The following is a 27,453-nucleotide window of genomic DNA, read 5'->3' as shown; positions in this document are numbered from 1 at the left end:
GTGTATGCGTGTGTGTTCTATGTGTGTGTACATGACATGCATGTGTGCGTGAGCCCAGGCCCTCAGCAGGGGTGTGGCAGGCTCTGTGCCTCAGTTTTGCCCGAGGTCAGGAGCTTCTCAGCCTGTGTCCCCCTCTGCCTCTCTCTGCCTGAGGACTCAGCGGGGTGGAGGGTACCCAGCGCTGGGGCAGATGCTGCGGCCCGCTTTCTTCTCCCCAGCACCTCAGTGTGAAGGCTGGGGGCCGGGGATGGGACACAGAACCACGCTCAGGCTGAGCCGAGCCAGTGCTGTGCCCCTTCATATGGCACCGGTACCCACGCGTTCACTGCCGGAAGCAAAAGGAGAGGAAAGAACCCTAAGTCCATGCCAGCCCTCCCTCCCTGGGCTGAGTAGGACAAAGCGGCAGGAATGTGGTCTGGCCCTTAAGCCTGGCATGAGGACATCGCAGTCCCACACAGAAACTTCTGGTCTTCTTCTCTGGCCCTTGGGCTGGGAGACTGCCCTGCCCAGTCAGGGACTAGCCCTTGTCTTCTTCTCTCGTGGCATCAGAACAGGGGCAGAGCCCGTTTGGACAGCCAGAGTACCAGCTGGAAGAGAGACAGTGTACCCCAACAGGTACCCAATTAAAGAGTGGATTTTCTGCATTACCCCTAGTTTAAACTCTTGTGTTCTTGTGAAAGTACTTAGTTGTCAACTAACTGCTTCGAAATCTGAGGTTCTCACCCATAAAATCCCTGAGAAGTTACCCTAGGTAGATTGAAGTACTGGCCCGGATCCTTCACCAACCTGTAACAACATCCGAAACCCACCCTCACCATGGCCTCATGCAATGCAGAGTGCACTTCCAGGCCCCAGCCTTCGGCCTTGGCCATATGACTGTGGCCAGTGGCACGTTAGCAGACATGACGTTAGCCGAGGCTTTGTAATGTGCTTGACGGACTGGATTTGCCCTCCTGCACTCTGGGATCAAACATGAGACCAGCTTCCCCAAGTAGATCCTGGGCCCCGCAATGAGCACACATGGCAGCACAGGCCTGAGCGTACCGTGGGGACAGCACACCTGCCGTGGAGCCCAGCCTGGCCAGCGGTACTCAGAGGCCCACATTCATAAGCATCAGGATCAACTCCGATGGCCTTACACCACTGAGAGTTTGCGCTGGTTGTCCAGCAAAGCTGACTGACTAGTGTCCTTTCCTGGGTCAGTCCTGAATGAGTTACAGCCCAATTCCATGATATAAAGGACATCACAGGGACAATAATATTTTGAAGATTGTGCAAGCCAGATTGCTGTTGTCCTACCTAGGAGAGGAGTTCTGTGGTGTGTGTGTGTGTGGTATGTCCATGCGATACTTGGGTGTATACATGGTGTATGTATGTGTGTGGCGTGTGCACACGTGATATATATGGTATATACGTATGGTATGTGTGTTTCTGGCTCTGTGATGTGTGTGTAAGGCATATGGAAGGTGTGTATGGTATGTATGGTGTGAGTGTATAATATGTGGTCTGTGGTGTGTGTGTGTGGGGGGGGTCAGAGCTCAGACAAATGGCCTACACACCAGTCCAAGGGGAGGAGCAGGCGTCCTGCCCAACATCAGCTGGCAGGGAATTCCTCATGGACTTTCTAGACGAGCTCAGCTCGGTACTCGGTGCTACAACAGCATTATTAGCCATCTCGCAGTCCTGTAGCCTTCCACTCAGGGAATGGTTGACCCCCATAGATAGAGTCTGATTTTGTTTCCTTTCCCCTGGTGAGTGGAGGTGGGGCAGTTGTCTTGTCTCCATCCGAGGTCACAGAAGACACTGCTGCCTGTCAGACCAGCATTTCCAAGTACTGTGAACTTCCGGTCCTCCTGCAATTAAAGTCACATGTGTTCGAAATATTCCGATTTGCCTTGAGTTTACACACTGGATAAGTGGTTTCCTTTCTGACAGCCGTAAAGTACGGTGGCCGGGGACCTGCGGGCCCAGTGCAGGCAGGTATCCCGTGGCAAGTCACCACCGGCCAGAAAAAGCCATCGTGGGAGCAGTGGGCCAAGGTGTGGGGGACAGGCCACATCCCATGCATATTTGCTGCTAGAACTCAGAGAAGCAGGAGGCAAGGCAGATTCACGAGATCGCTCCCTCTGGTTTGACAGGTGGGTAGACCTCCACAGGTTTCATGCAGGCTGTTAACAGCTGGCCTTTGGTCATCACTGCGGGCTCCCTTTCCAACCTCACTGCCAGTCTGGACACAGTGGGTAATTTGGGGGACTTTCTGGACATCTCTGGACCCCTCCTCCATCTCCCCTTGCCCTCCTACTGTGTCTTCCCTGGGCAATGTTTTGTGCAAAGACAAGGCATGCCAGAGAGTTGTCATCAGAAAACGTACCCTTGTGCAGGGGCCCCATAGGATTCACTGCATGTGATGGCCAAGCTTCTATTTTGATACGTGGCTTCTGAAACTCAAGAAACAGGAGATTTTAGCAGCCGCTCCAGTTCCTCTAGGTATGATGAAATAATAAGACAATTGCCCCATGACATCTGACACAGAACGCTTCTGTTTCCAGTTTACCCACATAACAAGATAGTTTCATTTATAATGAGATAAATGGATAGCGATGCTCGGTAAGGCTTGGTGTCATTATAGAGCTATTTCTATGTTAATGGCGTTGAGAAGAGAATGCAGAAGTGGCTGTCACCGCTGGAAAGGGGTGATATAAAATATGCCTATTGCAACACAGCCATGGTGGAAGGCCCCTATCAATAAGGAGGGCGAGCAGGCAGTGCGTGACTTGCATGTTTCTTGGAGGAGAGGGTGTTTTTGCCTCTTTGTGCCCCCTCCCCTGGTGTCTTTCAGGCCATCACTCTGGTCTCTCAATAGGCATTTGGCCATCTAGGCCTAGGGGCAGGTCCCAAGCAGGTCCTTGAGAGAGAGGAACACTGCCAGTCATCAGCCTGGGCACCAACAGGCCAGGGAGGAGACAGACCATGGTCTTAGGGGCCCTGCAAGGGCCCTGACATTGAACACAGAGAAGCTGACTCCAAGCTGAGCCGGTAGTGAAGCCATGGGACAGATTCAAGTAGGTGGCAGAAAACCAGATAAGCAGAAGGGGGTCAGGTGTGGCTTGATTTGAGCCTACAGGAGGCCAAGGGGTGCTAGTTCTCTTTTTTCCTTCTCTGTGCTCCATTCCCTTCCACGCTGGGTTTTGTCTCGGGCTCCCTGTTGTGGTCAGGCTCCACCTCCTGGCAGGGCACTCATCCTGTCAGGCTCTGGGGAAACAGAGCGCCCCTTTCTAAGTACCCACTAAAAGTGTCACTGCCTACCTTTGACATTGATCGGGCCACGTGCTCATCCCTGAAACAACCCCTGTGCCAGTCAAGATACTTGCTGTGCTTAGCCAGGCCGGGGCCATGGACTCTCCCTGAACCACATGGTCCCCAAAGGGTCCTCCTCCATGAGTCACTGTCATAAGTCTGGTGACTCATAGTCGCCGACAACGCCTGATGACAGGGAGGCTGGGTGGGTGAAGCAGGGTCAGGCCCAGAGCCTGCTGGAGTGGTTTAGGAAGGCAGATCCACATGGACCCTACGGATGTGGGATTTCTTTTCATACAGCTCTTAGGTTTGTCCTCTTTCATGCCTGCGTTGCTATAGGCCTATTTATTTATTTTTATTTTTCCCTCTTGAGTCACTGTTGTCTGAGAAACCTTTGAGGAACACAAAACCTGAGTATTCTACTCCCCTTCGGATACCCTGGTGGCTCCCACTCCCATAAGATGAGGCCCCAGGACCTTAGTGTGTCCCCATCTCCAGCCTTCTTGGACCAGTCTAGGCCCCTAAACATCATGCTTTTCCTATGCTTGGGCTTTGCACCTGCAGCTATCTGAGGTGCCCGGCCATCCCCCTGCCCCACCCCTCTGCCAGCTAGAAAACTCCTCTGTATCCCTCAGGACCCAAACTGTGTCACTCCTTCTGTGATGCCTCCCTCAAGTTCTCCCAGGCAGCTGTCTTATCTATGCTCTGGCTCTCTGTGCTGGCCCTTTATTTATCAGTTTTAATAGCTGCCTCCTTGTCTCATGTCCCCAGGCCTCCGGAAACTTCTTAAGGACTGTGCCATAAAATATGCTTTTAAATGTTTTATTATGAAACATCTCAAACATTAGGAAACCACAGAAAATAACAAATATATATTCACAACCCAGATTTAATAGATAACAACAGCTTGCCACATTTGTTTTATCTTTCTCTTTGAGGAAATAAAAATTAGAAAATACAACTAAAACCCAATCCCCTACTCTTTTTCCCTCTGTTCCCAGGCTCCTGAAACTGGATGGAGTCTCTATTCAATGTCACACTCTTGAGAATTATCCGTGTGGATTTGTGTAAATGTCCTGTTTCTTTGTGCAACAACGGAGTGCTTTTGATTTTAACAATAAACCTTCCTTACCCCTTCTCCTTCCCATGAAGGGTTTGTCTTTGGTATTTCAGCATTACAGATCTGCAACAGTGAATGCTCTTGCTTGTGTCTCCTGGGCTCGCAGGCAGGAAGGCATCAGCAGATATACTGGTAGTGGTGGAATTGTTGGCCAGTATGTAAGTGGGGTCTCTGCACCCTCAACTTTAATAAACATTGCCTGAGTTCTCGCCAGGGTGTTTGACCTGTTTACACCCCCTCTCCCCAAAGGATTTCATTTCCATGCTGCCCTCAAATCTCATCAACACTTACTGTTGTGAGACTTTTAAATTTTTGTCACGCTGATTAGAAGGCAATGATGTTTTGTTTCATTTGCATTTCCTCATGACTCATGAGGCTGAGCCTCTTTCTTATGTTTGCTGGTCACTCAGGTTTTCTTCTGTGAGTTGCCAGTTTTCTTAATGGCTTGTTTGTCGTTCTGGGAGTGTTCTGAAGCCGACTTCTTTTTCTGTTATACACAACCCTCTCTTACCCTTCATTGCATCCCTGCAACTCCCTCAGTGGCACACACAGGGTCAGCCCTTGGTGAATGTCTGCTGGAAAGAGATATTAATCTTAAAAATCAAATAGTTATTTTACCAGAAAAAAATGCACTTATTTGGGAATAGCAGGGAATTGCAATTTAAGACATGCAAAAGTCGTGGCAAAACCATAAATAAATCCAAGGAACAAAGGAGAAGGATAATATTTTATGAAAAAGGAGGAAAGTGGGAGGGGTTGCTTTGAATGCAAGTCCATTGCAGAAAAGCAGGACTTCAGGGTGATGACGGTTTCTCATTGGCTGAGTTGCAAGGGTGGTGGTCGATTTCTTGCAGGAGATGCAATGTACATCTTTCCTTGCTGGGACCTGAAATTGATGGTCCTTTCCAGTCTAGGATTCTTCTATTAGTGTCTGTAATTGACAGTTTTTTCCTGTAATTGACATTGAGTGGTATTGGCTCCCCTTTCCAGCCTCTGGATTCCATTTTAGTGAGGTTTCCTCTTATTAATTTTCTCAGGCAGAATGAAGGAGGTGAGCCCATGGGCCCAGAGAAGCTAGTAGCCTCACTGTGCGTGTGAAGTAACGCGCATGAGCGCAGGGCCTGCTTAGGAGGTGGGTCTGCCTGGAAGCCACATGCTAGGGACTCAAATCTGAGCGAATGGGAAGGAGGTAACAGCCAGCTGGGCAGGAAGATGGAAGTGGAGGCGCTGGGAAGGGATTTGAGCCAAGGGTAAAGGGCTGTACTTTAAAGAAGACCTCTGTTGGGGAGCAGATTAGGGAGGAGAAGCCTGAGGGGTCAAGCAGGAGCAGCTCCCATGAGAAATAAGGCCAAAGCTGTGGGAGGCCAGGACAGGAGGCAGGGAGGCTGAGGAGTCAGTTTCACCCTCCATGAAGAGTTTCTGGGTCTTGCTGACTTTGTCTGCAAGTTATTCCCTAACGTCTTGGGGAGGCAGGAAGAAATGTGCCCGGAAAAGTCAGGATCTCAGTCCACTTGCTAAGGTGAACCCATTTGCCGTGATCCTCAGGACTCAGATTTAGACATTTCATTTCCAGTTTCTTCCTATCCTGCTACTGTTCTGGGTCATTAAACAGCCTCCTATGCGTTCTCCATTTGATCACACACTCGAGGGAGGACAGCTCCTGGGTGCTGTTCAGGGACTGTGAGCTAACAGCCCTCTCTTCCTGCAGTCACCATAGGAGAAGTGCGGAATGGAGTCCTGAGTCCTGAGTCCTGATCATGTCCTTTATTAGCCAAGACCCACTTGCACTCACAGCCAGAATTCAACTCTTACCTACGTGTAGAATAATTCTTTAAATAAATGTAACATTCAGAATAAGCTTTGAGAGGACAGGGATCATCGCTGACACTGCCCAGCGCCCCAGCACCTGCATAACGCCTGGCACAGAGGAGCCCCAGTAATGATTTATTCAGCCAGTGAACGAAGGGACCAGAACACTCAACTCTAAAGGTGGCAATCCTCCCAGAGCTGTCTATAAATAGAATTCCAGTTCAATTAAAATATTACTGGGGCCTTATTTTATTTTTTAACTTTTAATGATGTTCATCTAAAATAATGAACATGGACCAGCCAAGAAAATCCTGAGATGAAAAATTTTCAGATATTAAGCTTCTTCCAGATATTAAACCTATTATAAAGGGACAATAATTGAAAGAATATGGTACTGGTAGAGAAAGGGATATATTAGCGGACAATATTAAAATGCAGAAATAGACTCAAGGAATATCAGAATTTAGTTCATAATAAATATGGCATTTCAAAACAGTAGAAAAATTATCTATCTGATAGTGTTGAAACCTCTGGCAAAATATTTGGAAAACAAGAACATTTAAATCTTGGTTTCATCCCATGCACAAAAATAACTTCCAGGTCCCAGGGGTGTCTTTTCTAGAGTGCATTTCCAATTCCCATCAGGCCAGGCTGCATTGCTGCTTGCCTCCAGCCTTCCCAATGGAGGGGTCTTGGGCCTAGCCCCCCTTCCTTGGCCTGTCATGAAAGGATGGGCATGGGTCCCTGGCTCCGCACCTGGCCTTTCTGCTCAGGAGGCTGCAGTCTTGTAGGGATCGAGGGGTGCCAATCAAGGAAAAAGGTATGACCTCAAGATGCAGTAACACACAGTGAGATTTTTTTGGGTGAGGCTTGGACATGGTTGCATTTCAGGGAAGGAAGCCAATTGCAGCCAGACTCTGTCTAGAGCCTGTGGCAGCTCAAGGTCACTACTCAGAGGGGAGGGGCAAGGGAACTCCCTGGGAGAGAGTAGCCTGAAAGGGGGCTTATGTGTCCGGTGAGGTGCTGAGCAGCACAGCGTGGTAGGGAGTCTGAACTCTGAGGGGCCCTAGCAGCTTGGCACCTTCTAGCCACAAAGCCCAATCTTATCAATAGGTAACAGCTGTTGGGCGAGGTGGGCTAAGCAAAGCAGGCAGTCTCTAAATGGCTAAAAATTTGCTTGTTCGACTATTTTTAAAACAATTGGATATGTACATATTTGAGATTGGCACCTGCAGGTTTTTGGGCTAAGTAAGGGGTCTCAGCCTGCGGTGAAGAAAGATACAACCTAGAGACCAATACACAGAGCCCATCTTTGGCTGATTTCTAGAACAAGCCCCTCTCAGGAGCTTTGGTGATTGTGGCTGGTGGGGCCACCTCCTCCCTGGCCAGAGGAGCTGTGTACGAGCAGACTCCGTGAGTACGGCCCAGAAGCTAGGATTTTTGAAAAGCGCTCCGGGTGATTCTAATGTTTCAGCTGGCATTGGAAATCACAGCCCTAAGTCAGTGGTCCCCTGACCTGGCTGAATATCCAGCCAGCTATTTGGGGTGGCGGTGAGCAGTGACCGTGACAGAACTTTCCAGACCTATGAAAACCTGGACCCTGCCCCCAGAAGTTCTCATTTCGTTTGGAGCTCAGGCAGGGCATAGGTGGTGTTTTGACTGGGGGGGGACTGTAAGGTACAGGCATGTCTGAGAGCCACCGTGCGGGGCCTGGAGGGAGGACAGGCTGTTATCAGGAGGGTCGCAATGCCCAGAAGTCCAGGGAACGAGAGCCACCAGTTACTGACTGACTGCATGTTACACGTGCCAGGCGTCATGCTGCTTGCATGAGCTCAGTCATTTCATACACGACAGCACCCACACCCTCTTCTACTCCCTTCTCCATGTCACTTAGGCTTTGCCAAGGGTTCCCTGTGTCTGGCAGCCACACAGGCCAGAGCTGCAGTTCCCTGCAGTGGTCACGTCTGCAGAGCCCCTGCTGCCACCATTCGGTGGCTCTTTCCAAGGTGTTTGAAAGAGCTCGTCCTTTGCCTGGATGCGCCTCCAGGTTGGTCAGAGGAGGGGTCACCTCACCTCAGCCTCTTAGCGCGGGTGATCGGGAGGTGTCTCTGCCCAACAGCTCTGTTCCAAGTAGAAAGTTCACTGAAGGAGCCCGAGGATGTGGGAAGGGCCACAGACTCAGCCCTCAACCCCAAGGTCAGAGAGCTCCACTGGGCAGCGGGAGGGTACCTCCCAGGAAGGGTTAGGAGCCCTTGCCAGGGCTACACACTGACGTGGCCGGGAGTGCGCCCCCGCTCACAGGCTTCGGTGTCTGGCACTTTCTCTCAATGCAGTGGCTGGCAGCTGCTGGCTGGGCAAGCTACTGTACTTTCTGCACATCATTTTCCTTACTCCTTCCAACTGCCCTCTGATGAGGAGCGTGACCACCATCATCACGATAATAGGCAGCATTTATCGCACATTGCTATGCCAGGCACTCTGCCAAATGCCTTCACTTAACTATCATTAAATAGAGCAAATTTGGGTGGCAGGGACTGATACCACCTCTGTTTCACAGATGAGTAAACTGAGGCATAGAGAGGCTAAGCAACTTGCCTAAGGCCGCACGGAGAACAAGGCGGGAGCTGGATTCAACCCCAGAGGCTACCCCTCCCCACCACACCTGAGCAGGTGGGCTTCCTCACCCTCAGCCCTCACCGCTCATTTGTCCTCCTTTTAGAGAAGCCACATGAGTCATCCAAGCAGAGAGCATTGAATACGAAGGATTCTCACTAGATACAAAGTTGCTTATTGGGGCGCCTGGGTGATTCCATCGGTTAAGCATCTGCCTTTGGTTCAGGTCATGATCTTGCGGTCCTGAGATTGAGTCCAGCATCGGGCTCCCTGCTCTGCGGGGAGTCGGCTTCTCCCTTTCCCTCTGCCCCTCCCCCTGCTGTGAGCTCTCTCTCTCTCTCAAATGGGTAAATAAAATCTTAAAAACAAAACAAAACAAAAAAAGTTGTTTATTACATGACTGAAAGGGTCAGAGAACTCTAGGGTGTCCCCCAGGAAGTGACTGGAAGAAGCCATAGCCGCTCCTAGGGCTGGAGCAATGGAATTAGCAAGACTAAGATCTTGGAGACTGAGCTCAGCTTGCTGAGGAGCGGCGCGGGTCCCAGCGGGGTCTCTGCATGGCTGGCAGGGCAGGTAGACTGAGAGGAAAAAACTGCAGACAAACTCAGCTCCTGCTACGGGAAGGAACTGCCTCCGCCAGCGTGAAGACAGGATACTGGGTGACCCTCCCTGGAACAGGAGGCAAACAGGAAGGAGGAAGCCGGCTCCTTCTTCCAGCCTCACAGTCTCCGCAGCGCCCCCTACTGGCAGAGTCTAATGGGAGCCGCCGTCAATGCTTGCATGTGGTGGGCAGGGTTCCGGCTTCAGCATCACATAACGGAGACAGGATGGTGGGTTTGGAGCGGAAGGACAATTACTTAGTAACTGGCCCATCATCCCATGGCCAATGTTAAAGCCTTGTCTCTCATATCTCGGGACATGCCCCTTACCCAGGTGGACTCTGCTTGGCTGCAATGCCCCACAGTGAGCCCTGCAATGCCTCAGTTTGCACACAGCCATTGTTACATTCCCATGGGATGCAGGGGGCCGAGTGCCAAGGTCTCTCTCCAAACCCAATTGAGGAGTGTCTGTGGTATGTCCTCATACAGAGGCTGAGACAGCCCGGCACACATCTCACTCCTGGGTGCCCCAGAGCCCCTGTTCTGCTGTGAGTTCCTGCAGTGAGCAAGCCCCTTTCCAGAGACATTTGGTCTGGGAGGGAGGGAAGCCAAGTACATGCTTTTCTCCCTTCCCTCCTAAGCCTGTCCAGCCCCTTTCTGTCATACGTGTTCGCCCAAGCGTGGCACCAACACCTCCAGTGGAGTTTGACCTTTACAGAAAGGAATAATTTGATTTCTCAGGAAGGTAGAGAACATAAGGTAGACTTTAGCAATATCGAAGCAGCATATCAATTAAATATCTGCCTAAGAGTTCTCTCTGGGCTTCCACATTCCAAAGGCTCACAGTAAAATTAACTCCAAAGTTACTGAACTGAGAAATGTACAATTACTGTCTTGTTGGTGCAATAAAATAGAGAGGACTGTTTAGGCATTTAATTGGCATCCAACAACAGGCGACGGTATGTTAATTAGACATCAATTACCGCGAAGTACTAATTGACATTTGATAAGCATTCTAACTGATAACCAGTGTTTGCTCTGCCAAATTAAATGGTTCGGTGGGCTGCCGTTGACAGCTGGGAGGGGGGTTATAAAAGGACTACAAGTGCCTGGCTGCCTCCAGGAGGCAGGGGCTGTCCTTAGAACATCCCGCCACTCCTTGGCAAACACTTGCAAGAGTCAAGTGATGGTTTTTCTGGTCTTGGGTTTTCCTTGAATGCTGCCTCTGAGAAAACAAGTGGTCCTCCTGATGGAACCAGGTTCTGCCTCCCTCAGACACAGATCATCTTTCCATTTTCTGTCTTCTCTCCTCAGCCCGCTCCGACCCAAATTTGAGCCCAATTTCTGTAGGTTCTAGAGTCTGACTATTTGAATGCTAAGCCTAGCTCTCCCGCTTTGAGGCTGTGGGCCCTGAACAATTCTCTGGGCTTGAGTTTCCTTCTCTGTGCAACTGGGACATATCTTCAGCATTGGGGCTATTGGGAAGAAAGTGCTGGCCACAATTCCTAGCACAGGGCAGGAGCTCAGTATCTTATCATTCCTCTTCATCTCTCTCCTCTCTCTCCCTTCTGATCTTCTATTCCTACTGCTGGGCCATGGCTTTGTTCCACACTGTTGGACTGTGGCCTAGGCGCCATCTTTCCCAAGGGTCCATCTGAGCTGAGATCAAGTTTTGACTACCACCAGAGAAACAGTGTGTTTTGGGCTCTGGATTTAAATGCAGGTTCCACCACTCGTTAGCTGTGTGACATTGAGCCAGTTACTTCATGGCACTGTTCTTTGGTTGTTGTGGGGATAATAAGAATATTCACCTTCCAGAATTGATGGAAGGACTAGGATGATGCCTGTATTTATAAAGTACTCAGTATATGTTGGTTGTTACAATCATCAGACCCAGTCATCAGTGTGAAGCCACTGAACTTGATTCTCAACCAGGTAGTTTGTTTATGTTTTAACAACCAACTCTTGAATGTATCCAGGCTTCCACAATGCCTTGTTTCTGGGTGGTGACATGCTAAGGGGCCTCATCCCATCCTCTTTACCTCCTTTCTCTTGAGGACTGCCAGATCTGTTCAGATGAACTCTGGCTATTGCAATGTGGCAAATGCATCCTTTGTTAAAAGAGCGTGAGTGTGTGTGTGTGTGTGTGTGTGTGTGTGTGTGACACACACACTGATTGAGAGTTAGTGAGTCCTAGTTCTCTTAGAGTATAAGAAAATGTGACTCTTTCTTTGCTACCAGTTGGCATTTTGTTCTGAAATATCACTTGGGAACTTAGATTGCCAATGGAACTAGGTCAGTTCGATGAAAGCTAATTTATTGAATGGCTAATTGCCAAAGCCAATTCACTAAAAGTTAATTTGCTGAAAATAAATTTGCTGAATCATTAAATAACTTACTGACCAATTCACTGAACACCGTCCAACCCTCCACCGTGTTTTAGATGACTGGCTGTAGACATTGTGCCGTCAGAGCAAGAGGCACATGGAAAGAAGACTCTGAAGCAAAGTAAGGGTTAGGGAAAGCTACTTAAAGAAGATAGGAACTGAATTTAAGAGAAAGTCCAGGGGCCCCTGGGTGGCTCATTCATTAAGCGTCTGCCTTCGGCTCAGGGCGTGATCCCAGAGTCCTGGGATCGAGTCCCGCATCGGGCTCCATGCTCCGCTGGGAGCCTGCTTCTTCCTCTCCCACTCCCCCTACTTGTGTTCCCTCTCTCGCTGGCTGTCTCTCTCTGTCAAATAAATAAATAAAATCTTAAAAAAAAAAAAAGAAAAGAAAGTCCAACTGTTCGTAGCTAGATGCTGTTCATGTTAAGCCTTGCTCTGCCTTTGAACTGTGAGACGCAGAGGATTTCCTGTTCAGTTGACCTGAGTGCTCTGCTCTATAGTTAAATGGCTGCAAGAAACCTATGACGAAACTAAAACAAAAATTATTTCTCAATAAGTTGATGGCTCAATCATTTACAAATTGGCTTTGGCAAACTGATTTTCAGTAAATTAGTCCATTTTCTTCCCTAGTACAGCTTAGCCCTCAGGTATGCTGAGAATGAAGTGAGAAAGGCCAACTGGGAGAGACCAGCCATCTGTCCACAGAGAATGAGGGGGAGGAGGCTTTCGGTCTCAGCGAGGGCTGGACAGGGAATCCTGAGGGTGGGATCAGGGTTCAACAGCCTGACCCTCTGGGTGACGGTGGGGTTGATGATTAAGTCAATAGGAGTTCTCTGTTCCTGGGGGCATGCTTAGAGGGATTCCAGACCCAGATACTGCCAAGACTGGGACCTGTAAAAGCTTGGAGGAGGTGACCTGAGCCCAAGACAATAGCCAGGGCTCTGGGGAAGGACCCTCTTCAGCCCCAGAGCTCCTATTAGAAGCAAAACAGAATGGGCAGAGACCTGGGGACAGCCCTGGCACACCAGGCTGTGCTAGGGACCCCAAGCTCCCTGAATGTAGGCTTGCTTATCGAGGGAAAAAAATCTGTTGTGTCATCTATGGCAAAAAGAAATACTACCTGACTATATCGCGCATTCACTATGTCCCAGAACCCTGCTAAGTATTTGTGTGCATTGTCTCCCATAGTCATGGCAACAACTCTGTAAAGGAGTTGCTGTTTTTATTTCCATTTTACAAAGAACTGAGGCTCAGAGATATGAAGAAGTTTGCACAAATTTACAAAGCTAACAAGAGTCAGAGGTTGTTTTCTCATCTAGCTCTGTCTGGACCTGGATTTATGCTTTGGACCCAAACCTCATCTGGCCCTCTCACTATGAATCAAACATTAAACTGGGTTCTGGGAACTGACCAAGCACACCTGTTTTCCGCTTCATAGAGCTTATGTGCAGTCACATGTTGTCACCAGACCTCCTCCTATGCCAGTGGGTCCTTCCAGGCATTTGTAGGCCTTGGACAGAAGGGGCTGAGCGCTGAGAAGGACTGAGTAGGCAGTGAACAGGTGCCAGCAGCAAGCAGAGCTGATCTCCCACATCTCACCTACTCAGCCTCATACTTCTGCTACAGGCTGACGACTTCTTTTCCAGCAAGCATTCTCCAAGTGCTTGCTGAGTACTGCTGGACAGAGTTAGGCTGGGCTGGGAAATGCCTGGGAAAAGAGCTACAATGAGCTAAAAGACTGGCTAAAAGTGGAAGGGTGGATAGTAAAAACAGAAAATTTTAATCACTAAATATGGCCTCATATCTAGTTGTAGAAACGATTGCAGTGTCCATACAAATTCATCTTTATGTTGATATGTATATATTTTTATACATTGATCAAGTTTCCATCTCTTTTTTCCATACTAGTTTGTATTATATGTGTTATTTGGAGTTAATCTTATAATACAGTTTCAGGTTACTCAAGAGAGCAATTGTGAGTTACCCCAGAAAGGTTACTCCAGAGAGAATTGTGACTAAATGATACGAATAAATATCATCCAAATATGGATTTAATAACTTATAGGCTTTGAGTCATCCTTTTTGGGGAGTGGGTTAGCATACCCTTATTTGTCCTAGTTGCACTATGTTAGGTGGAAGATTGTATTGTTTTGAAATATAAATACAGGCACTTTCTCTTTGCAATGTCATCGATATAATGATATATTTTAGCTAATTATATTCTTCCTTCATCTTCCTTTTTTGGTAATTTTATGTAGGGCATATTATGATGTTGAACTCTACCATTTAGTCCATGATTTAGAGAATGTCAAAACATGTTTATCACAGACCTAGAGGAGGAATAGACATGATTCAGTAAGCGTAGATAAGGGGTTGGGTGAAGTATCTAATAAGGCTTTGTATTGTCTCTGTTTTAGGGAAGAGCATGAGTACATTTTGCTGGGGCAGATAGTTTCATTATTTTTGGTGGGATCATTATTATTGTGATTTGGAAGATTAGGGAAGAGAGTCATATGTTGATGTTGGACAATTAAAGAGTAGACTCCAATAGACATTTCTCATTCTCTCTGGCTACCCAAGAGCATTGAACTTATTTTCTATCTTTGAGGAATTTCCCACTTTATGCATCTTGGTGGGAGGCACAGACCATCTCCCATATGGAAATTTCCCTGCCTCCCTTGGAGCTGAGACTCAGGCATTTGACTCTGGCTTTGCCACTTAGTTATATTTTTCCAGACTTTGAGTCAGAAGCTAATGACATAGAAAGATGTACTGAAGAATTCTGGCATGGCGTGAAGGAGCTACACCAAGTTTGCAGAAGCGCATTTTCTAGTTGTGACATACAGTGCCTCGTATCCATGGGGTTGATGATGCAAGCTGTAATGTTTTTCCTAGCAATGGTGACTCTATTGCTCCAGTTCTGTGAAGTAAGTTGACACTGACTAAATGCCAAGCCTGACTCTCTGATCCTCTAAGAGATTTCATATCTTTTAATACATTTCTTTTCTGTTTAAACTAACCCAAGTTGGTTGTATACATTCGAGAATTCTGACTGGTACAGGGGAAAAGGAAAAAAAACAAACAAACAGAACAAAATAGTCTATTGATCTTTGTATAATTATCTTGTATCTAGCCACCATTTCACATTCACTTATTCATCATAATAGTATTTTAAAAATAAATTTCTTTGATTATCAAGGAATACTGTTATTTTATATATCAATCTAGATAATTTTGGGTTTTGTTTTTTTTTGTTTGTTTTTTGTTTTTTTGTTGTTGTTGTTGGTTTTTTTTTTTTTTTTTTTTTTTTTTTTTTACAAGTAATACAGTTAGTGCAAGTACAGATGGTAGAATTAGCCCAGTTACCATTTCTGAATTCTGCTGAACTGGCTGCAAATCCTAGGCTCTGACACATCTTTGCTCAAGGTTGTCCTGTGGTCTAGGGAAAAGCAAGTGCTTGCCCAGACAGAATATATACTAAAACTCCCTTGTAGATGCTATGCGGACTTAGCTTGGTGGTGGCCAATGGCGTTAGGACTGTGGTTTGCGTCTTAAATAGTACAGAGTGCTTATCTACCCAAGCCAGCTAAAAGTTGAAGGAACCAAAGTTTTTAGATATAACAAAAGGCAAACCAAAAACCCCGACAGTGTTGAAATAATAAAAGTTAGGCAAAAGCAGAGATAAAGCTAAGAAACTGAACCCAGAGTTATGAACCAGGAAAGATTGGGATGGATCAGGAATAAGATTAAGATCAAACCAAGGGGAGTAGTTGGGGATGGGATAGGCAATGATGGATCTGGAATTTCTCTGGAGCACTTCTATTAACTATCAGTAGAATAATGTATGAATTAGTTGGACAAATCATAGGCACCCAGAGTGTACTAAGCTGAACCCTAACTGCCTCTATAGGACTAGACTTCTGTTTTGACTCTCCACTCTGCAGTTATTTTGGTGACCTGCCTGTAGCAGGACTACACCTGCTACATTTCTGAATGGGATGAAGTGTTTTATTGCCACGAACTAAGTCTGTCCTCAGAGGCAGATTGGGCTATTACCTAATCATTGCCAGAATTAGAGCATTAGGTTGATATTCTAAAACCCTAGTCATTTTTTAAAGATTTATTTATTTATTTTAGAGAGAGGCAGTGCACAACAACCGAGAGGGGCAGAGGGAGAGGGAGAGAGAATCTCAAACAGACTCCATGCTGAGCATGGAGCCCCATGCTGGGCTCGATCTCATGACCCTGAGGTCATGACCCAAGCTGAAACCAAGAGTTGGACACTTAACTGACTGTGCCACCCAGGTGCCCTCCAAGTCATTTTTAAATAAACGTCTGCCAACGTTTAAAAGTTTATAGTAACTTTAAAAACGATTTAGACATTAAAGCAAAGAATGTCTGCATGAATGTGTGTTTGTGTACATGTGTGTGGTGTATGAGTATGCACACACACAAACACATATGAAGAAATATATGCACATATTAAATTCAAACACTATGAATTATAAAAGCCTCCCTCTATCCTCAGTCCTATTCCTTAAGAGAAACTGCTACCAACACTTTCTTGTGTATACTTACAAAAAAGTTTATATCATTATAAGTGTATTTATGTAAATATATATACATACCTGTATTCTTTTCTTTTTTTTTGATACATATGAGATAGTACACTGTTCTTCCTTTTCCTCTTCTCATTTAAAAACATGAATTGGAGTTCTTCCTATGTAAGTACATATAAGTACCTCATGCTTTTTATAAAAACGTGTATTTCATTCTGTGGATCTGCCCAACCATAATTTATTTAAATGTATTTGAGGATTCCACTTGCTATACTTGACAATGCTTGGTATTGCTAATCTTTTCAAGTTAGCCATTCTGGTGGGTGTGAAATCATGTTTCATGTGGTGTTAATGCATAATTTTTTGATCACTAATGAAGTTGAGATTTTCCTAAGTTTATTGGACATTTGTCTACACTTTTTAATGAAGTACCTTTCCATTGCATTGTCTTATTCCTATTTAGTTGTTGTAGATTTTAGATATTCTGGATTAAAGTCTTGTCACATATAATGTATATTGCAGAAGTTCTCTCATGCTATGGTCTGTTTTTTATTTTCTTTTGTTTTTGTTTTTGATTCTCAATAGTATCTTTCGGAGACTGAGCTCTCAATTTTAATCAGATCCAATTTAGCAATTACTTCCTTTAAAATTAATGCCGGGGCGCCTGGGTGGCACAGCGGTTGGGCGTCTGCCTTCGGCTCAGGGCATGATCCTGGCGTTATGGGATCAAGCCCCACATCAGGCTCCTCTACTATGAGCCTGCTTCTTCCTCTCCCACTCCCCCTGCTTGTGTTCCCTCTCTCGCTGGCTGTCTCTATCTCTGTCAAATAAATAAATAAAATCTTTAAAAAAATAAAATAAAAAAATAAAATTAATGCCTTTTGGGTCCTGTTTAAGAAATCGTTTTTTACTCCAAGATAATGATGAAATTTCCTCACATTATTACCTAGAAGCTTTATTGTTTTATGTTTTTATTTAAATGTATAATCCAAATGTGTTTAATTTTTGCGGATGGTGTAAAGTAGAGGTCAAGATTCGATTTTTTTCCAACGTTTTAAAAATCCCAATTTACCCAGCACTGCACTGATTAAAAGAACATCATTCCCCCTCTGGCATAGAATGTTACCTTTATTATAAACCAGCAGTCATATTGTATGGGCCTGTTTCTGAGCTCCATGTTCTGTTCTATCGGTTTAATTACTGCCTTAATTATTTTGGCTTTCCAAGTTTTTATATTTATTATCCTACCCGGTTCTATTTTAAGAGGTTCTTCACTTTCCTTGGACATTTGCATTTCCATTTAAAATTAAAAATCAGTTTAACAACTTCCAAACTGAATTGGAAAATCCTGCTGGAATTTTGATAGGAGTTGCATTGAATCTATAGACCAACTTGAAGAGAAATTAACATCTGTATAAGATTGTCTTCTGGTCCATATATACAGTGTGTCCTTCCCTTTATTTAGGTCAGCTTTAATTTCTCACAATATTTGGTAGTTTTCTGCATAGAGTTCTTATAACTTCTTTGTTAAATTTACTCTCAAGTTTATTTTTTATATTTTATAGTATTTTTATAATACTGTAATTGGAATATTTTAAAATTTCGTTTTCTGCTTGTTCATTGGACTATAAAGGTACAACTACCTTTTTGTGTATGTACTGTGCTTTGTGTATTGATATTGTATCCAGTGCCTTTGCTAAATTTATTTATTAATTTTAGTGGTTTGTCTATAGATTTTCATGTATTTTCTATCACATATATCATAGCCTATGTAGTAGCATGTAATGACTTTTGCATCTCCCTTTTCAATCCTTAACTCTTTCATTTATTGTTCTTGCTTAATTGCACTGTTAGGATGTCTTGTATAATGTTGAATAGAGTTGTGACAGCAAGTATTCTTGCTTCATTTCCAACTTCAGAGGGAAAGCTTTTAGGATTTCACTAAGTGAAATGTTGGTTGTAGGTTTTTTGTACCTATCAGAGATTTAAAAGATTCCCCTCTAACTCTAGTTTGCTCTGACTTTTTATTATGAGTGGGTGTTGAATTTATCAAATGACTTATCTTTATGTATTAAATTATGGGGCACCTGGGTGGCTCAGTCGGTTAAGCTTCTGCCTCAGGCTCAGGTTGTAATCCCAGGGTCCTGAGATGGAGCCCTGCATCGGCAGGGAGTCTGCTTCTCCCTCTCCCTCTGCCCCTCTCCCCTGCTCATGCTCTCTCTCTCAAATAAATAAGTAAAATCTTTTAAAAAATTATGTGGTTTTTTCCTCCCCTATTCTGTTTATGTAGTAAATGAAATTGATTTTCTAATGTGCAATTTTCTTCCATTCCTGGAATAAACACATCTTGGTTATGATGTATTATTATTTTTATATATTGCTAGATTTGTACAATTTTTGATTCTATAAATATAAGAGAGATTAACTTTGATTTTCTTTTCTTATAATGACCTCGTCAGATTTTGGATTCAAGGATTATACTTGCTTCATAGAAGAAGTAGGGAAGTGTTTGCTATTTGCTGTTTTCTGGAAGAGTTTGGGCACGACTGACATTATTTCTCCTTTAAATGTTTAGAAGAACTTACCAGTGCAGCTCTCACGGCCTGAAGTTTTCTTTGAGGAAAGGTTTTTAGTTATGGACTTAATTTGTTTAAAAATGCATAGTATAACTCAAGTTTTCTGTTTTGTTGTGTCTTTAAAAAAGTGTATCCTTTTCATCTACATAATTAAATATATTGGCAAAGGGGTTTTTATTATTATTTCCACTTATTTTCTTTTTAATGCTCATCAGATGTGCAGGCATATCCCCTTTTTAATTCCTGATATCAATTTTTTGTGCCTTCTTTTCCCAGCATCATGTTTAGTCTTCCCAGGGATTTACAAATTTTATTAGTGCCTTCAAAGAGCAAGCTTTGTTTTAAGCTTTCTTGAATTTTCTGTTCCTCTTTTGTTTCCTTTTTATTATTTTCTGCTCTGTTATTTTCTTCCATATTCTTGGAGCTTAATTTGCTCTTCCGTCTTTAGCTTCTTAAGGTGGATGTTTAGATTCTTATCTTTTGGTATTTTATCTTCTCTCATGTGTACATTTAATGGTAAACATTTCTGCTATTCATAGTTCTCACTGAATTGCAATGCATTGTGATATGCCGTGTTCTCACTGCCATTCAGCTCCAAATATTTCCTAATTGCCACTGTAACTTTTTCTTTCACTTACGTGCTATTTAGAAGCATACTGCTGATTCCTAAACATTTGCGAAATTTCCTAGTTATTTTTTTTGTTACTGAGTTCTAACTTGACTTTCATTACAGTCAAGGAATATACCCTGAGGTTTTAATCACTTAAAATTTGTGGACACTTGCTTTATGAACAGTATATGGTTGATATTGGTAAATTTCCTATGTTCACTTGAAAATAATGGTATATTTTGCAATTTGTGATACAATGTTTCAAATGTCAATTAGGTAAAGTGTGCTAAATTAGGTTGAGTATTCTCTATTTCTAAATTTTTGTCTACTTATTCCTTTGGTTATGGAGAGGAGTGTGTTAAAAATTTTCACACTAAAATCATGGATTTATTTTTTTTCCTTTTAGTTTTGTCAATCAGTGAATTGTGTATTTTAATGCCATGCCATTAGCTGCATACAATTTTAGACTTTTTCCGATATTACTGATGATTGATTGTTTTGTCATTATGAGATATCCCACATTATTACTTAAAATATATTGGCCCTGAAGTTTATTTTTTTCTGGCATTACTATACCAGCTTTCTTTTAGTTAGTGTTTGTATGGTACATTTTTTCCCCCTTTTCCTTTCATCCTTTCTATATGCATATTGTTTGGGAATATCTCTTGTAAGAAACATATAATAGTTGAGTTTTAATTCATATGATAATCTTGATCATTTGATCGGAATATTTATTTAATTTATTTTAATGTAATTGTAATATATTTAGATTTAAATCTATAACCTTAACAGCATTTTTCTATTGATTCCAGCAATTCTATGTTCCTTTCCTTTCTTGCTTTATTTCTTCCAGTTTTTATTTATTTCCTTCTTTTTCTATTATTTTAATAGCTTTATATTCTTCTACGGTTTTTTAAATGGTTACTGGAGACAGTGCAGTAGGCATGCTTAATCTACGGAAGTCTAAGAAATTATCTTTCACATTCCAGTTAGTCAAGGCCTTTAGAGTACTTTACCCTACTGTACCTTTAGCCTTCTGTACTATTTTCTCTTAAAGATGTATTTATGTTAAAGAGAGAGAGAGGGAGGGAGAGAGAGAGAGAGCATGAGCAGAGGGAAGGGTAGAGGGAAAGAAAGATCATGACCCTAGCTGAAATCAGAAGTCGGTGCTCAAGAGACTGAGCCACCCAGGCGCCCTGTACTATTTTCTTTATGTGTCTTAATTGCACGTATTTTTTTGCATGTTTATTTTTAAACCCCACATGATGTCATTATTATTGTTGTTCATACAGTCAGTATTCACTGAGATCTGTCTTTCTACATGTGTGCAATTCTCTTCCTTTTTTTGGAAATCCCTGCTTCCATTTAGAATTATTTTTCTTCTGCCTGAAGAATTTCCTTTAGTGTTTCATCTACTGCAGCTCTGTTTAGTTTTTGATTATCTGAAAAAGACGTATTTTGTCTTAATTTTGAAGGATATAAAGGATTTTTATTCTGGTGCAAAATTCTTAGTTGTCAGTTATTTTGCTTTAGCACTTTGCATACATCATTTCATTATTTCAGACATTCTTCTCTTGTTCCCATTGGGGAGCAGCAATCCTTTTTCCCCTTGATAATCAGGATCAGGCTGTGTAGTTGGTTCCCCTTACCGCATGCTGCTTTAATGGCATATGGAGCTCAAAATTGCCATGTGGGAATTTCGACTTCCAGCTGTCTCTGGTAGAATAATTTCTCCCTTTGTAACTGTGAGCTTGAAACCATGAAGGCTCCACATCGTGTCATATTTTGACTCATACCCCTGAGTTATGCTGGGATCTGGTCCTAATAATGGGTGCTCAAGACAGGAAGGAGTGGCAGAGAGTAGATCTTAAGGAGAATGAGACTCCTCTTGCAATTAGAATCCTCTTGATCCCAAGTAAGTTCAAGAGTCTTTAAGGAAGGCAGGATATGCCTGGTCACTGAGGGAAGAGGGGAGATTTCTTTTGGCAAAGGGTGACTCCCAAGGATTGGGGCATTCCACGTGTTTAGATGGAGCTAAGTCTACCATGACCCCATTCTCAGGGTGCATCACCGTTATTACCCTGACTTTCCCTTAAGAGACCTGGTAGGGATGTGAATTTAACTCATGTTGTGATTCCGGTTCTTGAAGCTACGGATGCTTTGAATCAGGAAGCTGCAGAAGACTATTGCTTACCTCACAACAATTATACAGCCTTAAGGTGGATGAAATGGAGTTATTTGCAAGTCTGAGGAGAGCAGAGTCAAAGACAATAACAACAAACAAATGGTAGGGTTAAAGCATGTGTGCAACATTTATGCTGACAATGGCTAACACCCTTTAAAAAAAAATACAGTACTTCCATATATTGTTAAATGTAGTGGGCAGACTCATGGCTCCCAAAGATACTCATGCTATAATCCCTTGAACCTGCGAATAGGTTGGTTTATGTGGCAAAAGGGCTTTGCAGATGTGATTAATGGACCTTGAGTTGGAGGTATACCCCTGGATCATCCAGATGGGCTCAATCTGGTGAATCCTGAAAAGCAAAGAACCTTTCCCGGCTACAGAGAACCAGGGAGAAGGCAGTGTGAGAAGGACTTGATTTGTCATTGGTGGCTTTGAAGATGTAGAAAAAGGCCAGCAGGCAAGAAATGTGGGTTGCCTCTAGAAGTTGGAAAAGGCAAAGAAACAGATTCTCTTCTAGAACCTCCAGATAGGAACACAATGTGGTCATCGCCTTGATTTTAGCTCAACAAGACCCATTTCTCACTTCTGACCTCTGTAACTGTGAGATAATGAGCTTGTGTTGTATAAGCTACCAGGTTTGGGGTAATCTGTCATGGTGGCAATAGAAAACTGTACAGTAAGAAAAAGACAAATAACTCAACAGAAAAACAGGCAAAGGATATGAATAGACAATTCACAGAATTATCCAATTAACATTTGAAGAGATGCTTAATCTTACTAATGAAGCAGATAAAGGTAAATGAGAATGAAGTGCCATTCTTCATCCCATTGGCAAATGTTAAAACAAGCGATGACACACCTTAATAGTGAGAAATAAATACTTTTAGGTATTGCTGGTGGGACTGTGAATTCCTATAACTATTGGGAATGTAATACAATGATATCTAGTAATATAAATAATACACAAATCCTTTGACTTAGGAAAACCAATTTTGGCTACCTTTGTTACAGAAATTATAGGGTTATTTATTTTTCTGTAAACGTACAAGAAAATTTATTGTGGTGTCAAAAAGCTGGAACTAATCTGAAGGCTCATCTTGGGGAATGGTTAAATAAATTTTGAAAAAAATCCATAAGATGAAATATTATGCATCAGGTAAAATTAACTCTATCTCTATGCAGAGGTCAAGAAAGCAGTCCATTGTATACTCTTGACTCAAAGAGCAGGTTGCAATGTCATGCCCATAGTATGGATCCTTTGAGATTAAAAATAATACAACCAAGCGTTGGTGTACATACGTTTATAGACATTTTTGTTTGTGTAGAGAAAGGTGTGGAAAGAAACACACCAAGCAATTAACATTGGTTATCTAAACCTATGGCACTGGAAGTGACAGGGCATGTGGGAGAGCAAGAGAATTAACTTTTTCTTTACACAATTGCTTAACTTTTTACTACGATCGTCTAAAACTTCTACAAAATTAAACATTTTTTAAAAGATTTTATTTATTTATTTGAGAGAGCAGGACAGAGACAGCTAGAGAGAGCATGAGCGGAGAGGAGAGGGAGAAGCAGACTCCCCGCTGAGCAGGGAGCCAGATGTGGGGCTCGATCCCAGGATCCTGGGGTCATGGCCTGAGCCGAAGGCAGATGCTTAACCGACTGAGCCCCTCAGGGACCCCAAATTAAATATTTCTAATACAATATCTAACAAAGGGAAGAAACCTTGCATTATTGAACTTACACGTTTGCCCGTTAGCTGGTAAAGGACCCTCTCAGCTGGGACTTGCGGCCCACCTGCGAACAGTCCCGTTCTGGCCACAGCGCACCTTCTTCGTCCAAGCAGCAGCGTGCCTTTGTGCAAGTACTTGCGCATTCTGTGCCTCTTTATAACAATAAGGGCAAGGTGGGAAAAAATGAAAGTACAGATGAAAAGTGTAGGTTTCATAAGTTTAAAACAGGATCAAAGACCAAAATCATTAGGCATACCAAAAGTAATACATCTCTTACCTGAATCAGATACTCACTGGACTTGAACCAGCCAGACTATGAGTTTGGCTGTGAGGGAAAAGAACAAATTTAAGGAACAGAGGCAAAGGTGCTGTGTCTTTGAGATAAGTCACTGGGAATTACCTAATAGATTTATTTTTCCTCTCCAAGATGGAACCACCTCTAACCGCACTTAAAATGCATAGGTCTATTGAAGGTTTTTCTCACATGAGTATTTTTCAGGTGTTTTGTGTGTACAACAATAATTTGAAATATTATTCTTACTGGTTTCCCCTGCCATTTCTTTGTACACATTGCCTGATCCCCACCTCTAGTCAATCAAGACACTCACATGGTCTTCAGGATGAATAAGATAAACAGGAAGAACAGCAGCAAGAACTAGTCAACTTTCAACTGTATCACTCCCCAAACAGGCCTTTAAAGTTCAAAAGGGCAAACCCAAGGGAAGGTACGGAATTTGTACCACGATGCTAAGACAGGAAAGAAAATAGAGGAACGTAGAGGCTGCTTCTCTCATGGCACATGGGAGCTGAGAGAAGGGTGGCCTGGGCTGGAGAGGAGGGGAGCGGGAGGGGGTCTTCACAGGGGTCTGTGTGTGACCTGACAGGGAGCTATGACAGCTGTCGGTCTTTGCTTTCAACAGTAATGAGTATGTGCACCACCACCCATTTTAAAAACACAAACAACTTTGTTTATTTGTCAAGACACAAATCTGAGGTGCTCAGTGAGATTATTGATTCTTTAATATTATTTTGCTTCATTCCACCATAAGCATTAGTGACCTGGTGACTCCTTTGCCTGCCTGTCACTCATCTTCTCACATTGCTGATGGAGGGGGAGTGACGAAGCCAGCCACCCCCCTGGCTATTACCCTCATACATTGCTGGTAAGAATGTAAAATGATGCAGTCACTTTGGAAAGCAGTTTGGAAGTTCCTCAAAAAGTTAAGCATGGAGTTACCATATGATCCACTAATTTGACTCCTATGTCTATACTCAAGAGAAATGAAAACATAGGCCCGCACAAAGCCTTGCCCATGACTGTTCGTGGCAGTATTATTCATAATATCCAAAAAGCATAACCATCAGTGGAATGGCCATCAGTTGAGGAATGGACAAACAAAATGTTGTACGTCCACACAGTGGAATATTATCAACAATAAAAAAAAAGAATGAAGTACTAATACACACTTCAAACGGATGAACCTTGAAAACATTATTCTAATTGACATGAGACAGTCACAAAAGGCCACATATTGTATATTCCATTTATATGAAATACCCAGAGGAGACAAATTCACTGAAACAAAAAGTCAATTAAGGTTTACTAGAGCTTGGAGGAGGGTTCACTGGGTAGTGACTGCTTTTGGGTACAGGCCTTCTTTTCTAGGGTGATGAAAATATTCTAATATTAGATAGTGGTGATGGCTGTACAACTCTATGAATATACTAAACCCACTGAAGTGTACACTTTGAAAGGATGAATTTTATGCCGTATGAACAGTATCTCATATATACTTACGCACATACTTGGCGATAAGAAGTGGAGATGGTCTATGTTTGAGTAAGTCAGTAATAATTGAAACATTATTTATCATTTCCTAAAAATCTCTTCTAATTTTAAAAAATGGAAGGTGTACAAGTATTTATACCAATGCCTGTTTTGGAGAGTTTATTTCATCAAATAATATGATGTATTTTGAGAATATATTTCCTCATTGAAGGCGTTAAATATTTTAAGAGATGAAGCATTTCTCTTGCCACAAAGAAGAATCCTGAGAAGCTATGAAGAAACAAAAATGAAGTATTAGAGATAAAGTAAAATGAACCCAGACATTTGAATGAAATGCCGGAGTCATGAGGAAACACAGAGCACACTGAGTAAAGAGGACAACACCGGGGGAAGAGAGGAATGAGGAGTCCCTTAAGACCAATCAAATGGCAGTACTGGGTTTAAAATTATCAGCAAGCTGGAATGAGCAGAGAAGAGCAATGAAGGAAACGTGTTCCATCCCACAGATCAGCAATGCAAGGCACTGCAGATAGTAGTCGAACACATCCGCCACCTGTAGAACTGTCTATTAATAACTACTGAGATCTGCCGGAACTAGTTAATTTCTACTAGGTATAGCTAGTCAGATAACAAAATGCTTGAAAAGCAAGTATTCAATAAATGTTATTTTTCTCCCTCCTCCCTGTGCACATTTTCTTCATTAGATTTCCTACAGTTAATGTTTTGTGTCCTTTTAGTTGTCCGTGCTTTAAGTCATGGTCAAGGGGCTTGCTCTCCACTGACAACGTCCAGCACCCTATCCGCCTTCAGTTGGGGAAGCGATTCATGGAGAGCCAGGATTGCTGTTGCAGTGTGAGTAGAAATGATGGGTGGCTCCTGAAGACTCCATTTTCAGAAGTGCATGTGTATACATTTTCACGTCTCCGTTCAGGCAAACTCATCAGAGATACATTCCTCAAAGCTTGGGCAGCTGTAAGGATTGCCCTTCTTTCTGGACTTTCAGGACCACCCAAGTGGGCTGCAATGCTGCTGTAGTCCACCTCTGTGACGGGCAGAGCCTGGCAAATCAGCTGTTGTTTCCCTTCCTTGCTCTGTTCCTCCTCTTCTCTTTTCTCCTTCTCCTGATCGCCTTTTGGGCAGTGTTCACTACAGAGAAGAGGGGCCCCACGTGTACTCCACAGGGCAGACATTCTGTACAGGGGCTGTGTGGAGTTCTAATCTTTCATGTGGCCAATCAGCATTAATCTGCTACTTCCTAACCAGTGTCCAGAAGGTCTGTGCCAAGTCTCTAAGTAGAGGTGTCCAATCATCTAAAACAGAGCCATATGAAAGAGCTATAAGAAAAAGTTCTTGGGACGCCTAGGCGGCAGAGTCGGTTAAGCGTCTGACTCTTGATTGTGGCTCAGGTCATGATCTCAGGGTCATGAGATTGAGCCCAGCCTCAGGCTCTGTGCTCAGCCAGAATGTGCTGGAGACTTTCTCCCTCTTTCTCCCCCATTCTCTCTCTGTGTGTCTCTCAAATAAATAAGAAAAATCTTAAAAAAAAAAAAAAAAAAAAGAACACAAAAAGTTCTCTAATGGGTCAACCCTGACCAAGGAAGAGAAAATCCAAAGCTGGTGTGTTGGAACACTTTTTCTTCCTTGAGTGCACTGATTAGAAAGGAGAAATGCAAGAATTCCAGCTCTGCAATGGGGGCGGGGGGCGGGCAACAGAAGCTGCAGGTTCAACCAGGAAGGGTGGAATCCACTTACTGGCCACCCAGGGGCACCGAGGTAGATGCGGACAGTGAAAGTAGAGTGTGACAGCTATCAAGGGGCACCATGGGATGCTTGGCACTGAGAGGCAGGATCTTGACTGATAGCTTTTGGGGATTTCACACCCAGAGCCAAAATCAGAGACCACGTTTCATGGTTTTAGTTTTCTAGCCTGGCTTGTGGAATGGACACTATCTGGCCTTGTTGGGTGCTTCCTTGAGGATGCCTCCCACCCATGCCTCTGGTGGTTTACAGTCACACACACACACACACACACACACACACACACACACACGTTGATCAGAAGTCTGCGGAATACCAGAGGAGACCATCTGCACATCTCCAGGGGTCTCTCCCTCCACCTCTGTCCTCATCGGCCCTCTGTCCTGTGAACTGCAGGCACCTTGGTCTTTCTTGG

General features: G+C 43.6%; 1 long non-coding RNA gene across 14 annotated transcripts in view; it reads left to right on the top strand.

The window, feature by feature from the left end:
• The window catches only part of LOC123782809 (uncharacterized), a 146,450-nt gene that overhangs the window by 6,909 nt on the left and 112,088 nt on the right, over window positions 1-27,453 (top strand). For 11 of the 14 annotated variants that reach the window (XR_015724792.1, XR_015724794.1, XR_015724801.1 and 8 more), the window contains exon 2: window positions 26,018-26,132. The exons of the other annotated variants lie outside the window; for them this stretch is intronic. This is a non-coding gene — a long non-coding RNA (uncharacterized LOC123782809). The remainder of the gene's footprint in view (window positions 1-26,017; window positions 26,133-27,453) is intronic. 14 annotated transcript variants of the gene reach the window in all.

Source organism: Ursus americanus, chromosome 6 (genome assembly GCF_024610735.1).
Source record: "Ursus americanus isolate L20-20 chromosome 6, mUrsAme1.1.p, whole genome shotgun sequence".
Lineage (NCBI taxonomy): Eukaryota > Metazoa > Chordata > Mammalia > Carnivora > Ursidae > Ursus > Ursus americanus.
Note: the sequence above shows the minus strand (reverse complement) of the source record. Positions and strands in the feature narration are given on the sequence as shown.